This window comes from Lepidochelys kempii, chromosome 8, assembly GCF_965140265.1.
Source record: "Lepidochelys kempii isolate rLepKem1 chromosome 8, rLepKem1.hap2, whole genome shotgun sequence".
Classification (NCBI taxonomy): domain Eukaryota; kingdom Metazoa; phylum Chordata; order Testudines; family Cheloniidae; genus Lepidochelys; species Lepidochelys kempii.
The window spans coordinates 90,413,576-90,428,273 of record NC_133263.1 but is presented as its reverse complement, the minus strand read 5'-3'; the positions used below and the strand labels follow the sequence as shown (position 1 = coordinate 90,428,273).

The 14,698-nt window shown below is 39.3% G+C and overlaps 1 protein-coding gene across 3 annotated transcripts in view; it reads left to right on the top strand.

Moving 5' to 3' along the window:
* Positions 1–14,698, top strand: part of ROR1 (receptor tyrosine kinase like orphan receptor 1) — a 248,812-nt gene that overhangs the window by 171,966 nt on the left and 62,148 nt on the right. The gene's annotated exons all lie outside the window — the stretch shown is intronic.

The window sequence follows — 14,698 nt, the reverse complement described above, 5'->3', positions numbered from 1 at the left end:
TCTTACTGTACCTACTGCTGCTTGGAAGTTAACATCTCTTGGTTGAATATTTCTTCTTTATTGTTTTTTTTAACACGGTATTGTTAAACAATATTACAAAACTCAATGAGTAATCATTTTAAAGTTTTCTCCCAGCTTGCCGGCTTCTTCAGTAATTGACTCACAACTGAGCCTCGTTTAAGTTTCAATTTCTATTAAATAAGCCAAATCGACAGCATTAAACCATTGCCTGTTTATTCTTTTTAACAGGAAATGAAATTTAAAAGAGACGCAGTCACCCGTGAAGAGCTGTTGAAAGCAGCGATTGATGGGAGGGAGAACGTGGTTTCTCACCAAAACCTTAAAACAAACAAACTACACATCAAAATAAAAATAATCACTTTTAAAAGTAGCAGAATCTCAGCCAGTACCATTTTTCTCTTTTCTTCTACCCTTCAATTATGGTGTGTTTCCTGCAGGGAAAGAATGTCATGAATGAAACTGAAAAACTAAAACGTGATCAAAAAGATATTTTATTTCAAATGAAAACTACTCCCATGCACACTTCAGAAAAAAGGACTTTGTGGTTGGGAGACAGCCTGGCTCAGGGGAATCAGTAACAGGATACAAAGCCCTTCATCCCTTGGTTGCCAGTTCAAATATACTTGAGATGAGGAGTAGCTACAAGCTAACACTGTTAGGAGAGATGTCTGCATATCTGTAAATAGTCAAGGTGCCCATAGAGGGCACTCAAGAATATGTAGAGTAGATCTTCGGGTTTGTAAGACCAGTAAAACTGCTTGTTGTTGTGTGCTGCAAATGACTTCTTTTGTTCTGCAATCTGTTCTTTACATCAGCTCATAATGACCACCAGGTGATGGCAGTCAGTGTCTTGGGTGAAATAAGTTGGTGGTCTAAGTCCACCTCCCGATCAACAAGTTTGGCACATCGTCAAATCTGGACTGTTGCAACATAATATATACCTGGGGATAACCAAGAAGGCCGTACAGATCTACAGTGTTTTAAATGTGTAGTAGCCTGGTTGACAGGGAGGGCAGGCCAGTGAGAATGCATTACGCTAGTGTTCCATACTACACTGGCTGCCAAAGAGTTTTGATTTGTTATCACTGAGGGGCTGTCACCCTGCTTGGTACAACAGCCTGAGAGGTAACCAGAAATGATCCCCAGTTGCAGAGACAGAGACCTGCAAAGGAAAGAGATTTTATAACAGAGGATAAGGTAGAGGAAAAAAATACATATCAGGGGAGAGGGAGAAGAGAATGAGAAATACTATCTGGGAAATGGAAATCAACAGTATCTAGGAAATCAGAGTTAAGCCAATGCTGGGCACTTTTGAAAATCCTCCCATAGTGCACTTGGTACAATCTCAGAATCATACTTTCCAACTAAGGTGATTTGTAGCTCTGGGTAAGAGGAATTATTTTTGGAATGGGAAGCAGATTAATGTGGGACCTTCACACATACAGTCTAATTTTCCAATGCTATTGTACTTTCCCAACAGCCACACTCTAGCCTTTCTTCTCTATAGTTATAACAGTGCTGCAGCTTCAGTTTTCTTTGCCATAGCGAGGGATTGTTGTTCAGTTCAGGGGGCTGGGAGTCAGTAATTCTGTGCAGGATACTTAACCTTTCTGTGCCTTAGTTTGTCCTTTTGTAAAACAGGAAGTAGTGTAGTCAAGTTGGAATGTGCTGGAACACTGTTCCAATACTATTTCAAGATTGCCAAGGTAGTGGCCCATGGATTTTTCTGCTTGGATTTTTTTTGCAGAGTGCACCACATGGAGGTCGCTTTTTTGCAGAGCATGCTGTCCTTCCCCCATTGGCGTAAATTTATTATCTATAAATCTATTATCAATTATAATAAACAACAAACCCATAAGAAAATATATAATAAAACAAGCAGGCTAGCCCTATGGGCTACAGATTAAGTGTGTGAGGTCACGCTGCTGGGGGCAAGCCCACACCGTTCCAATACCTTCAGATTTAGGAGTACACCACAGAAAAAAGGTATAAAAACAACACCCATTTCCTGAGGTGATTGTGAGGCTGATTAATGCATGTAAAATGCTTTGAATGCCTCTGATGAAAGGTGCTGTGCCTGTGTGAAGGTGGATTAAAATGGTAGCTCATGGGGGTTATTCTCTCTGATATGCTTACCTAATGCCATGCCAGAGCCTTGGGTCAAGGCTTTCAAAAGTGACTAGTATTTGAACACCTTAGTTTTTGGGTGCCCAACTTGAGACAACTTGAAGGAGCCTGATCTTGAGCTGAGCACTCTCCCTCTGAAAACCAGGCCCTTAAAGTGTCTCAGGTTGGGTACCAAAAAGCACTAGTCACTTTTGAAAGCCCTGGCCTTGGATTCTAAGCTCCATCTTGGCTTTTGGACCCACAGAGGTCATCTCACAATGAGGTCAAAAGCAGTCTGATGCACACCAATCTTCAAAGGAAAGACCCCTCAGAATGGGAAATACTTCACCATTTCTGAAGCAGGAATTCAAGAACCTGGAGAAGAAGCGTTTTGATGGGTGTACGTTCCACCTTTCACATAGAAAATGAGATGTATCCGCACAGGGAACATACTTTTTAAGACAGGCTTGGAAATTCTTCATTCCTGTGCCAGGCAAGATTTCCTACATAAATCCTGAGAAGCCTGTTAATTACAGCATATCTTTAGAACAAAATGATATTACTCCAGGGCAGGTCTTGTCACAATTACAGGTTTAAATATCACCCTTTTTGGATTTTTTCTAGCTCTTTAATTCAAAACAGCAACAACAAAAAGTCATTAGTATGTTGTTGCAAGTTATCCCTTGCTACAAGGCACTAACTCATGCAGAAATGACAGATTTTTATGTAACTCTTTTTTTTTTTTTTTTTGAGACCACTATGAAGTAGAATATGTTCTCACTTGGATCTAGCTTTAGGGTGATTGATGCCTTAGATCAGTTCTTCCGATCTCTTGAACTGGAGCCCCCTGTTTGATGTAACCACTTCTGGTCTCCAGAATGTACCCTCATACCACTTCCTGCCTGAGTCTTACTTGTTTTTTGTTTCCTCTCCTTCTCCCTACCTCTCTTTTTTTTCTTGTCTTTTTCTTTCCTGTGCATTTTCCAATTTTCATTCTTTTCTTTCCCTTCCTCTACCTTCACTCCTTCCTTTCTCTTCCTCCATCTCTCACATCCCCTCCCGCAACCACCTTCCCCCCCCCGCGATCCCTTTTTCTCTTCTCGGCTCATCTGTTGATGGCTTCTCTCTTTTCTGCCCCATCAGCCTCCACTGCCCCAAAAGATAAACTCACTGGCCAGAGGGGAGTACATTCTGCTCTCTGTACTGGAAAATATTGTAGTGGTATGATGGATTTTTCTTTTCTGACCCGCATTAGAATAGACAACTGAAGTTGGTGACCTTCATTCAGCTGCTTCTCCTCCCACAAAATACTGCACGCTGAAAAGGAAGAGCTGGCTTTTCCTTTCATTGGATGCCTGTTTATTTAAAAGGCGAGAGAGAGGCCTGAATATGAAGAGCAGTCTGTCTGTGCCTAATACAGTAGAGGGATTGTTCAGGAGCAATACATCCTTAGATAAAGATAACATCAGTAACACTGCTAAGGAAGAGTCACCTTTGAAATATCGGCCCCCCTCCCCCTTCTTTAACTGTAGATATCATTTAACCTTTGCAGATGTTAATTGGAAAATTGGCACTTCTGAGCCACTCACAACCACTCTATAGTGGACCAGAGGGGCCGCTGCTGAGAAAAGCCAGACCCTCCATCCCCCTCATCCCAAGAGCCACACCTTCCATCTCCACAGCACTCCCCCACCCTTGCTAGTCTGAAGATTGGGAATGGCATCTCTCTGTTTTCATTTGTCTCCAGCATCTCTGAGCTGTGCATTCCTCTCCACATACCAACCGAGTATCCCATTGTGCAGCAAGAAGCCAGAGTGACTGCTACTTTCTGACACAGTAGAAAAGAGAATCATGGTTGGTCACTTTTCTGTTTTAAAATGACACAAGAATAGGTCAATAGCATTACCTGCTACAGAGCTTCTGCCCACAGAAGTGAAAGATCTCCAGGGACAGTATCCACTCGGGTAGCCATTAAAAGGTTTGCATTTACGAATCATCTGAGTAATTGGTCCATTCACGCTGGATATTCCTCCTCTTCTCCATACTTTCTTTGAGAATTCTGCAGGAAAAGCTAATTTAGTGTGACGCAATTGGCAATCTCATTCTGCTACTCTGTTTCTTTCACTGAATGTGAACTGCATTTCTGCAGAGTGCATGTCCAGCTCAGACAGGACTCATGGGCCAAATTCTGCTGAGTCTTTATCTTCATGGGAGAATCTCCATGGGGCTGGTGATAGTGACTCTCCTTCCTCCCCTCAGCCCATCTGTTGCGTCTCTGCTTCCTCCATGCAGATCCCTGAATCCTTGAAGAGCTGCCTTGTGCACCCTGCCATGGAATCATGGAATCCCTTCTTTGCGTGTGGGAAAGGGAGATGCTCATGTAGACTGTGACCTCGCCCTACAGGTCTTGGAGGCATGATTGGCCCCAAAGTTAGGGATCAGTGTTGCAATAATACGGTGAATGTTTTCAGATCATTGACTCCTTGCAGTCTCAGCAGCTATTTAGTTGTGTTTCCAGTTTCCACAACAAAGCAGTGGCCTGTGACTTTTGCAGCTGTTGTTTATCTACTTTTTGTATTTCATCGCTCATCTGTTTTGGCAAGGAGGTGTGAAATTGGACCACCTTGCCTGGCTTAGGAACCATTTTTATTTTCTGACTAGCAATGGGCCCAAGCCACAGAATTCAAACTCCCCAAAGTTCAGAACTGTCCAGAGCTAGGGTTTTGTTTTCAGCCCATTTCTATCTGACAGGCTCATTATTATTATTACTAAGTTTTTATATTGTTGTTGTGTTTACAGGTCAGCCAGATCGGGTTGGTTATGCTTGGTCATTGTGCTTGGTCAGGGGTTCTCACACTGGGGGTGGTGACCCCCAAGGAGGCTACAAGGTTATTACATGGGGGGGTCACAAGCTGTCAGCCTCCACCCTCAAACCCTGCTTTGCCTCCAGCATTTATAATAGCATTAAATATTTTTAAAGTGTTTTTAATTTATAAGGGGGGGTCACACTCAGAGGCTTGCTTTGCGAAAGGGGTCACAATACAAAAGTTTGAGAACCACTGTGCAAGGTGCTGTACAGACATATAATAATTGACAGGCCATGCCCCAGAAAGATAATTACGTGATGGCAAGACTCAAGATTTTCCATTGAGGCCAAAGGACATGCCACAATCAATCAACAGTTGGTAAAGCTAGCATGGGCCAAATCTTTGGGTCCCAAGGGTATGTGCACCCAAGGGACCCTCAATGCATTGTTCACACCCTCCCTATGAGGAATGCAGGTTCATTCATCTCCGTAGCAGTCATCCCACACTTAAGCATGAGTGGGAAAGGGAAGGGGAGGGAAGAGAGCAGGAAGTGGAGGATGACATCTGCTGGAGAGATGTGTTGTTCATTCCTGTTCCTAAAGCCTACACACAAGGAAAGTAAATACAACCTGATGCTATATTAACTTTTCTGCAGAGCTCTCTCCATGCTGAGGATCCCTCTAAAAAGGGAGCCCCAGAACTAGGCACCAGCAGGGAGCTTGCTGGCATTGTGGTTTCAGAATTATGGTGGCCCAGAGCCAAAGCTGATGTGCAGTGCCTCTGTGTGACTGTAACTGTACTGCTGAGGTGTACTTAATTTGTTTTTTTCGTGTGAGAAGCAAACCCTGCCCACCCTACTGAAGAACTCAGGAGCGACTGTCCCCATGGCAAGTATGTCCAAGAAGGGTCAGTATCTGACCATCAGTTTTTGATCTCAGTGAGAATTAGGCCTCAATGAGGAACGCCTTTAAAAAAAAAATTGAGTAAGACCCTGTGTATTTGGCTCCATATCCTTTGGGGACTCTAGGTTTTTCCCCTGAAATCTCTGGATATGAATTTGATTCACGTGATGAAAGGGAAAGAATTACAGCTTTCACATTCATGCACAATTTACCTTTTTATTTTCTTTTATTATCGGGGGATATTCAGTAAATCAAGTTCTCCGGATACGTCTAGGGATTCTGATTCTATTTGTGGGGTCCCATTAGTAGCCAAAGCAGTAAATTACTGCTGCTGTGTTTGAAAATTTGTTTAGCTACAGTACATTAGCCCCTTTTGTTTGCTTTTCCACTGATGGAGTGTACATTTTTATTTGAGAATTTGTTTCTTGAATGTCTCATTTATGAATAATATAGGGTGTAAAATGGGAAGGTCGTAGAACAAAACCTAAAAAAGAAAGCACCCTAAGTAGCATGCAGAATTCATCTTAAAGCCTTTCACAAAACGTTTAATTTGTATTGGGGTTTTTTTCAACCCCAGTGTGAGTAATGAAAGTCTGACCATTCTACATAAGGTAACTATATATAATAACCTTTTCCTGGGTCATCCAGCTATCTTTGTTTGTTTGAAAGATTGATAGATCACAGGGTCAAGGGACGTGTTTTATTGTAAGTTTCTGTTCCAAATTTCCTGACATTTTTCGTTTTTTTAAAAAAAAAAAAAAAAAAAAAAGGACCTCTAAAAGGCAGAATAGGGGCTAATAAGAACCAGATCCTAAAGTGACTGTATGTCAAAATGTCAAAAATAACAGCTTTTCTTTGACTTCATAACATTAATCTTAAGGCACATACTTTTACATACACACTGTTTTAATAGGTTGAGTTTTTGTATGTGACCATTTACTACAGAGTGACTTCTAAAGTGACAACAAAATCCCTTGATGGTTTTCAGTAGTTTGGTTTATAGCCTGATATGGACATTTGTTTACCTATTCCAAATCACTTCTTTGTGATTAAAATTTAGAGGTCTCCTACTTGTGCTGTAAAACTAGATCCTGAGTAAAGAAAAGCTTCATTTCCCCCTTGCTGGTTTGTAGTGTCAAAGTTATAACCACAGCAGCAGACCTTAAACCTGAAAGTTAACTTATAGATGGAAAGACAGAATGCATATTAAGTGGGAGCTTTCCAAAGGCACAAGGGGCAGTGAGTTGCCCAACTCCCATAGAAAGTCCATGGGAGTTGGGCATCTTACTCCCACAGCGTCCTTTGACAATCCCAAGGGGTTTTTACACGATAGCATTTTGTTTTCATTTGTCTAAAAAAAGAAACTGAAACCCTAGATAAATATAGAAGTGGTATTCTGTATTAATTCTGAGCAACAATTGTAACATACACTGTGCATCTAAAAGTCATAAAGCCCTGCACAGCCAAAAGAACTGTAAGTACGGTGAGAGATCCTTAGATGGTACAGTCTACCATAAATAAGATCTGAAGGAGGAGAAAAGCAATAGAGCTTTTGAAAAGCTCTAGAAAGTGTTCTGCATACAGTGTTACATACATGCTTTACTGAGGACCTTATTTAAACAAACAAAACTAAGCTGGGCAAGCACAGCCAGTAGTGAACTTCCTGCTGTCCCCATGCAGCTCATATCAAATATTTAAGCTCAGTCCTCTGGGCCTCTTTAACTCTCTGATATGTTTCAGGCAGAGTTGCAAAATAATAAAAGTACAATACCCCTTCCTGTATATAGTCATTGCTCTACTTTTATTAATTTAAAACAATGGAGAGAGCAACCAGGACTCTTTCGCCCACCCCTTAAAAAACATGGCTTCTGCTGATCATACCCACTACTTTGGGCTGATCCCCTTCAAATATGATAGATAGGCAGATGGACAAATGAATGGCTAGAATTTTTTTTCCCCATTGAGAAGAACGCTCACCCCTGTTTTCACACTTCAATGAGAAATCCTGCTGACTCCTTCCTTAGCATAACTGGAATAATTTAAACCAAGAGTTTATTGAACATATGGAACAAACAACAAATCCATCCAACACATTCGGACTGGATGACTCCAGATTGTTGTCTCTTGTCAGACTAACATAGTTTTCATGGAGAAATTTCCACCAGTCTGGACTGATGAGCTCTGAAGTGTAGTAGTGCCGATGCATGTGGATATTGGAGAAGAATCATGGTAGGAATAGCTCTGCATCCAAATGCAGCAGCTGAGGAGACTAACATGGTTAATCCACAGTGCTAAATGAATGCCAGTGATGAATTCCGGGTTGTTGCTAAGAAGTCTATTCAACTGAGGCAGATTTCCTGACAGCCCATGATATGGCCAATGGCCATAGTGGAACGAGCATTTACCAGTATAGACATAGGATCTCTTCTGTTTAAGTTTTATTGATGCGCAGATGAATCCATCTTTTGAGCCCTGAGCAAGATAGTTGGTTTCTCCTTATCATCAACCTACACTATAAAAAAGAAATTAGAGTTTCTATGGTACAACCAAGATAAAGCTTCATGATTAGTATGTGGGGCCAGTTTTCAGACGTCATTGATCAGGTAACTATTTTAGGATTCTAAATGCAGATTTGAATTTCCAAATCCAGAATTAAACATTTTTTCAGGCTCCTGAGTTTAGAATTTGGTCTGTCATTCTTTCTTTGAGTACAGGAAGAAGGATTTGGAGAGCAACTCCAAAGGGACATTTTATGATGTATACAGAATTCTGAGCCAGCTTGGTGTATGGACCTGTCCATTGTGCACAATCCTACCCCTAGGATACAGCATACTGAACCTTAAAAAAAGACACAAAGAGAAGGACAAATCAGACAACCTTTCTACTCACAAAATGAACATAAAAGGGCCTAATCCTGCATTCCCATCATGCCCTAAACTCCTACTAAAGTCAATGGGAGTTTTGATTGTAGAAGAACTGTAAGATCAGACTTTGAGAGATACATCATATACAGTGTTATTGAAAAGACTATCTCAGTGTGGCAGGCAAAATCCTTCACCTGTGTTATTGCTTTAAGATGTGACTTTGGAAAGCTAAAATAGAGTAACTAGGGGATTGCAGTGGAGATTAACATTCCTTGGGCAGAATGGCAAACTTTTATTTTGAAAGCCACCTGGGCTCCACTTAAAGCAGTAAAATATATAAGAATTTATTATGACTGGGAAAGTCTCCTATTTAACCAAGTCAAGACATAACTGTGGCAACGTGTGCACGTTTTGCCTTTCATGACACATAATGTGGTATATTTTGTCTTTGCACAGTTACTTTTAGAGCACAGCTGTCATTATTCTATAACATCAAAACAGCACAACGTTTCAATATAAAGGATACATAATATTTAGATTTTATATGCAGTGTCTCCAATTTATGTTCTTGGAATCATGAAGATGACTTATGATGTGTTGTGTTTGCATTGGCAAAGGCTCAAAACCAGAAATATATTTCAGGCTAAGCTCTGCAGATATTATCTCAAGTCATTTAAAAGTTCATTATAGGGCACCCGCTAGTGCTGCTATAGTAAAGGATCTGTCAGCATTTTTCAAGGGTTTGTAACTCAGCCATTTTAAAAAAAAAAAATCTCCGTAGGCTGAAACTCGGCATTCAGGGTCTGGATGTCCAGCAGCAAATTATTTTTACAGATTAAAAAAATCAAATAGAATATTTTTAAATTATAGGTGGGTTAATTGTTGTTTTGAAATTTTCTACTTTCAAACCATTTCCTTCTACTTCTCTCACTTAAAATGTTTTCAAAAATTGTTTCATAGGGTGCTACTCTAAAATACGGACAAGCTTTCATTGTGTGTTAAAGCTAGAAAAGGCAGAGCTTTAACTCAGAATACTTTGTACTTGCACAGTACAGCACTTTTCAGTTTCAAAGTGCTTTACAAGCATTATCTAGTTCATCTGCATAGTGTCTGTGATGCAGGGAGGGCTTATTATCCCCACTTTACAGTTAGAGAAATTGAGCCAGAGATCTTAAAGCTAATTTATTTGTTTGTTTGTTTGTTTTAAAGGAGCTTGACAGGTGCATAAATCCCATGTGAATTTCAAGTGGATTTGTGTGTCTAACTCCCTTAGACCACTTAAAAAATCCCAGCTCAAGTGCTTCATCCAAGGCCACAGAAGGCATCCATTCAGAGCCAGGATTAAAACTCAGGAGTTCCAGGTTCCCAGTTTTGCCGCTACACCATTCAGTTCTCACCGTAATTACTTCGCACAGAAAAATTCAATTTCATTTTTAGTAGCTTCTCATATATAGCAATGACACTCAACCTGGAGCATCTAGAGGGCTGCTTCATCACAGGAAAGACCATCAAATTAGCCATGTCACAATATGGCATTGTGCTGTTTGCCCCGTGAAATGCACAAATGTATAACAATATAGCATTATGGCTATGTGTTGTCATCATCTGTGCACTGGCCATCATAATAATATTTCATCAGCACCTTTCAGTCTGCTGCTAAAAAGCACTGAAGGAGGTTCTCCTTCCAAGGAAGGGCCTCTGCTTGTAGAACAGGTGAGATTAGGTAGCGCTTTGATGGAGGTGCAAAGGGGATCAGAGGGAGACTAGATGGTTTGGGAGATGCCTGAATTCAAGAGAGGAATTGAGCTATGTATATTAGTTGATCAGTGCTCATTGAAAGAGTGGGATAGATGCAGCAATGTTGTAGGGTGGAGTAGGGAGGGAGTCAGTAGTCTAGAATAGATGCTATGAGTCACAAGTCTCCTTATTAGGGCTATTAAACAATTGAAAAAATTAATTGTGAGATTAAAAAAAATCGTGATTTAATTGCACTGTTAAATAATAATAGAATACCATTTATTTAAATATTTGTGGATGTTTTCTACATTTTCAAATATTGATTTCAATTTCAGCACAGAATACAAAGTGTACAGTGATCACTTTATATTATTATTTTTATTACAAATATTTGCACTGTAAAAAAGATAAAAGAAATTGTATTTTTCAATTTACTTCATACCAGTACTGTGGTGCAATCTCTTCATTGTGAAAGTGCAATTTACAAATGTAATTTTTTTTAAATAACTGCACTCAGAAATAAAACAGTGTAAAACTCTAGAGCCAACAAGTCCACTCAATCCTACTACTTGTTCAGCTAATCGCTAAGACAAACAATTTTGTTTACATTTACTGGAGATAATGCTGCCTGCTTCTTATTTACAATGTCCCCTGAAAGTGAGAATAGACGTTCGCATGCCACTGTTGTAGTGGGTATTGGTATTTATGTGCCAGATATGTTAAACATTTGTATGCCCCTTCATGCTTCAACCCGAATTCCAGAGGACATGCTTCCATGCTGATGACGGGTTCTGCTCGATAATGATCCAAAGCAGTGTGGACTGACGCACGTTCATTTGCATCATCAGAGTCAGATGCCACCAGTAGAAGATTGATTTTCTCTTTTTGGTTGTTCGGGTTCTGTAGTTTCTGCATTGGAGTGTTGCTCTTTTAAGACTTCTGAAAGTGTGCTCCACACCTCGTCCCTCTTAGATTTTGGAAGGCACTTCAGATTCTTAAGCTTTGGGTCAAGTGCTGTAGCTATTTTTAGAAATATTGTAGTGATATCTTCTTTGTGTTTTGTCAAATCTACAGTGTTATTTGATTTAAGAACATATGCTGTGTCATCATCCGAGACACAAAATATATGGCAGCATTCGGGTAAAACCATGGAGCAGGGGACATACAATTCTTCCCCAAGGAGTTCAGTCACAAATTTAATTAACGCCTTATTTTTTTCACAAGCATCATCAGTATGGAAGCATGTCCTCTTGAATGGTGGCCAAAGCATGAAGGGGCATAAAAATGTTTAGTATATCTGGCACGTAAATACAAAAGTGCCATGGGAACACCTGCTCTCACTTTCAGGTGACATTCTAAGTAAGAAGCAGCAGCAGTATCTCCCGTAATTGTAAACAAACTTCTTTGTCTTAACGATTGATTGAACAAGAAGTAGGACTGAGTGGACTTGTTGGCTCTAAAGTTTTATATTGTTTTGTTTTTAAATGCAGTAATATAACAAAAGAATCTACATTTGTAAATTGCACTTCCTTGATAGAGATTGTACTACAGTACATGTATGAGAAGAATTGAAAAATACTATTTCTTTTATCTTTTTTACAATGCAAATATTTGTAATAAAAATAATATAAATCGAGCACTGTATACTTTGTATTCTTTGTTGTAATTGAAATCAATATATTTGAAAATGTAGAAAAACATCCAAAAATATTGATGATAAATTTAAATTGGTATTGTACTATAGTTTAACAGTGCGATTAAAACTTTGATTAATCACGATTAATTTTTTTAATAGAGTTAAATTGTTTTGAGTTAATTGCTTGAGTTAACTGCGATTAATTGATAGACCTAATCCTTAATAATGATTAATAAAAGAAAATGGAACACAGCTCATACTTCCCCAATCTGGGTAAATTCAATAGTATAATACCTTTGACATATACCAGTGGAAGATCTTTCTTACCATACCTCTCTCAGTAAGTAGGTACTACAGTGTGGGATTTTTGGAAGTGTTGTCAGACCTTTATTTTATTTTCACTTATAAAACTACTTTAATCTATGTAAAACTGTCATTACGAAATGCCAAATCACATGAAACTTTCCAAGGTTCAAACTTTACTAGAAACTTTACTAAAACTGTGTTTTACGGTTAGTGTGATACTTGGGAGGGAAGAAGCTAAGCACTAAAACAAACAGAAATCCTTAGAAACGGGTTGGACATTCCTCAAAACCAAAATCACCGTTTTTTATTTCCATTTATAACTTCAGGATAACCTTTCTGTACCCTCCATATAACCAGTACTACATCACTGTCAATTATGACTACTACCTTGGTTTTTATACTCTGATTCTCAAGCTTATTGAAATCTACTCAACACTCACTTCATTCCTGGCATCTCATGCCTTGCTTCTTAAGAAACATTGTGTATATGGTATTAGTTGTCTATGGTGTGGTCAGCAAGATGATCACAAGGAAATTAATATTCCACTTTCTGACTGTATTGTATAATAAGCAGCTGAATCGCTGCCTTTGAATACAATGAAGAATTGTATAGATTAGCATGGTATAGAAATGTTATATTGGATAATTAAATGTGGTTATTCAGAAGTTTCATACTATTAATGTGATTTTATTAAAGCAGACTGCAGTGAGAACCCAAGAATGTGTGAGCTGATGTAGATTACACTTTTGTGTTTTGTAAGATAGTGAGTCAAAAGTATTTCTAGTCCTGCAGAGAGGCATGCAAAATGATTAAATATGATATTAGGCTTGTGCAGAGAACTGACTGGGAGTCGGGGAACTGAATCCTCCTTCCCAGCCCAGAGTCAGAATTGCAGAGAAGCACGTCTGTTACCCACCTTGGTGCCTACTCTTACCTGTGGGCTGGAACAGGGATTGCTGCCCCTTTGTATTCATTACACTGGAGTTCTTGGATCACCATATCCATGACAACACAGATCCACTGTTGTCTCGCATAGCTCTTGTCAACCATTAGAAGTTCACCTAATTGGCACAATGAGTGTGCGGAGATTTCCTTATTATTAAAATTAATAATGCCTAGGGACCAACCAAGAGTCGGGATCCATTGTGCTAGGTGCTGTCCAAACAGTGGCAGTCTCTACCCAAAAGAACTTACAGCCTAAATAGTCTAAGGGTAGGGGGAAGAGGTGGAACACATAAGCGGAGTGAACAATGTGGACTGAAACGTCATATTGGCGCCACAGTTTTTGGATGTGGTTTAGTTAGGAAGGTATTAGCTAAATGGAAAGGTGAAGGAAGGGAGGGGGGCAGCATAGAGGGCAGGGAGACTGAGGTGATGAGACTGAGCAACCACAATAGAAATTAATAATAATAATAGTAATTAATAATAGATTAAGACACGTGTGTTCATCATTCCTGTAAAGACAAAGATGGTATTTAATGGAGTTGTACAAACCATGTAGATCATTTTGCCAGTAGTCAGTATATGCTGCTTTACCAACCTTTTCATTGGTTTTTAATTCTGAGATTAATACATGATAATCAAAGGGGTTTTTTATTGTAATTAAGTGGGGTTAGAGTGCAAACAAGGAGATTGAAGCATTCTGGTGGGGAAATTTCTGATGCGTTATTTATGTGGTGCCCATTCTATAGATACCCAGAAAAGTTCAATCTTGACCTGAAAGGTTTATTCCCAAGTATACGTCTTACGTCTCATTCATTCCTTGGCCTAGCTGCTGAGACAGCCGACAGATGGTAATACCTTTTGGGCACTAGTGCCCAAAGTTGGCTTTGAACCTGTGACATTGAGTTGAAAGGCTGTGTATCCCATTACTAATACCCCAATCCATCTAGGTCTCTGATTTGAAAGGACTTAATTAAACCTTGAATACTGTTAACCAGAAGTAGTATTTTTACTGAGAGATGCTGGATAAAACAGCCGCTTGACAGAAGAAGACAATGTTCACAAATGGATTAGAAAAGATTAACGTCTCCAAATTTTTATTTAACATTACTCATCTCCAGAAAATTAAAGAACTCTTCATCTTATAATTACACCTATCATGTGAGCTACTTCAGAGTGAAACCTGACTTTTAAACAGTCTTTGCAAGATAATATCCTGAAATACCAAAATATGTCCCCATCTCTCCCATTTTGAATTTTGGCCTTTATTCCTTAGGACACTTAAAGATTATAACACTTATAAAGTGCTTTGCAAACATTAATGAAGATGTGTTTAAATCTCATTTTTTCTCTAAAATGTATGCTATACTGCAACT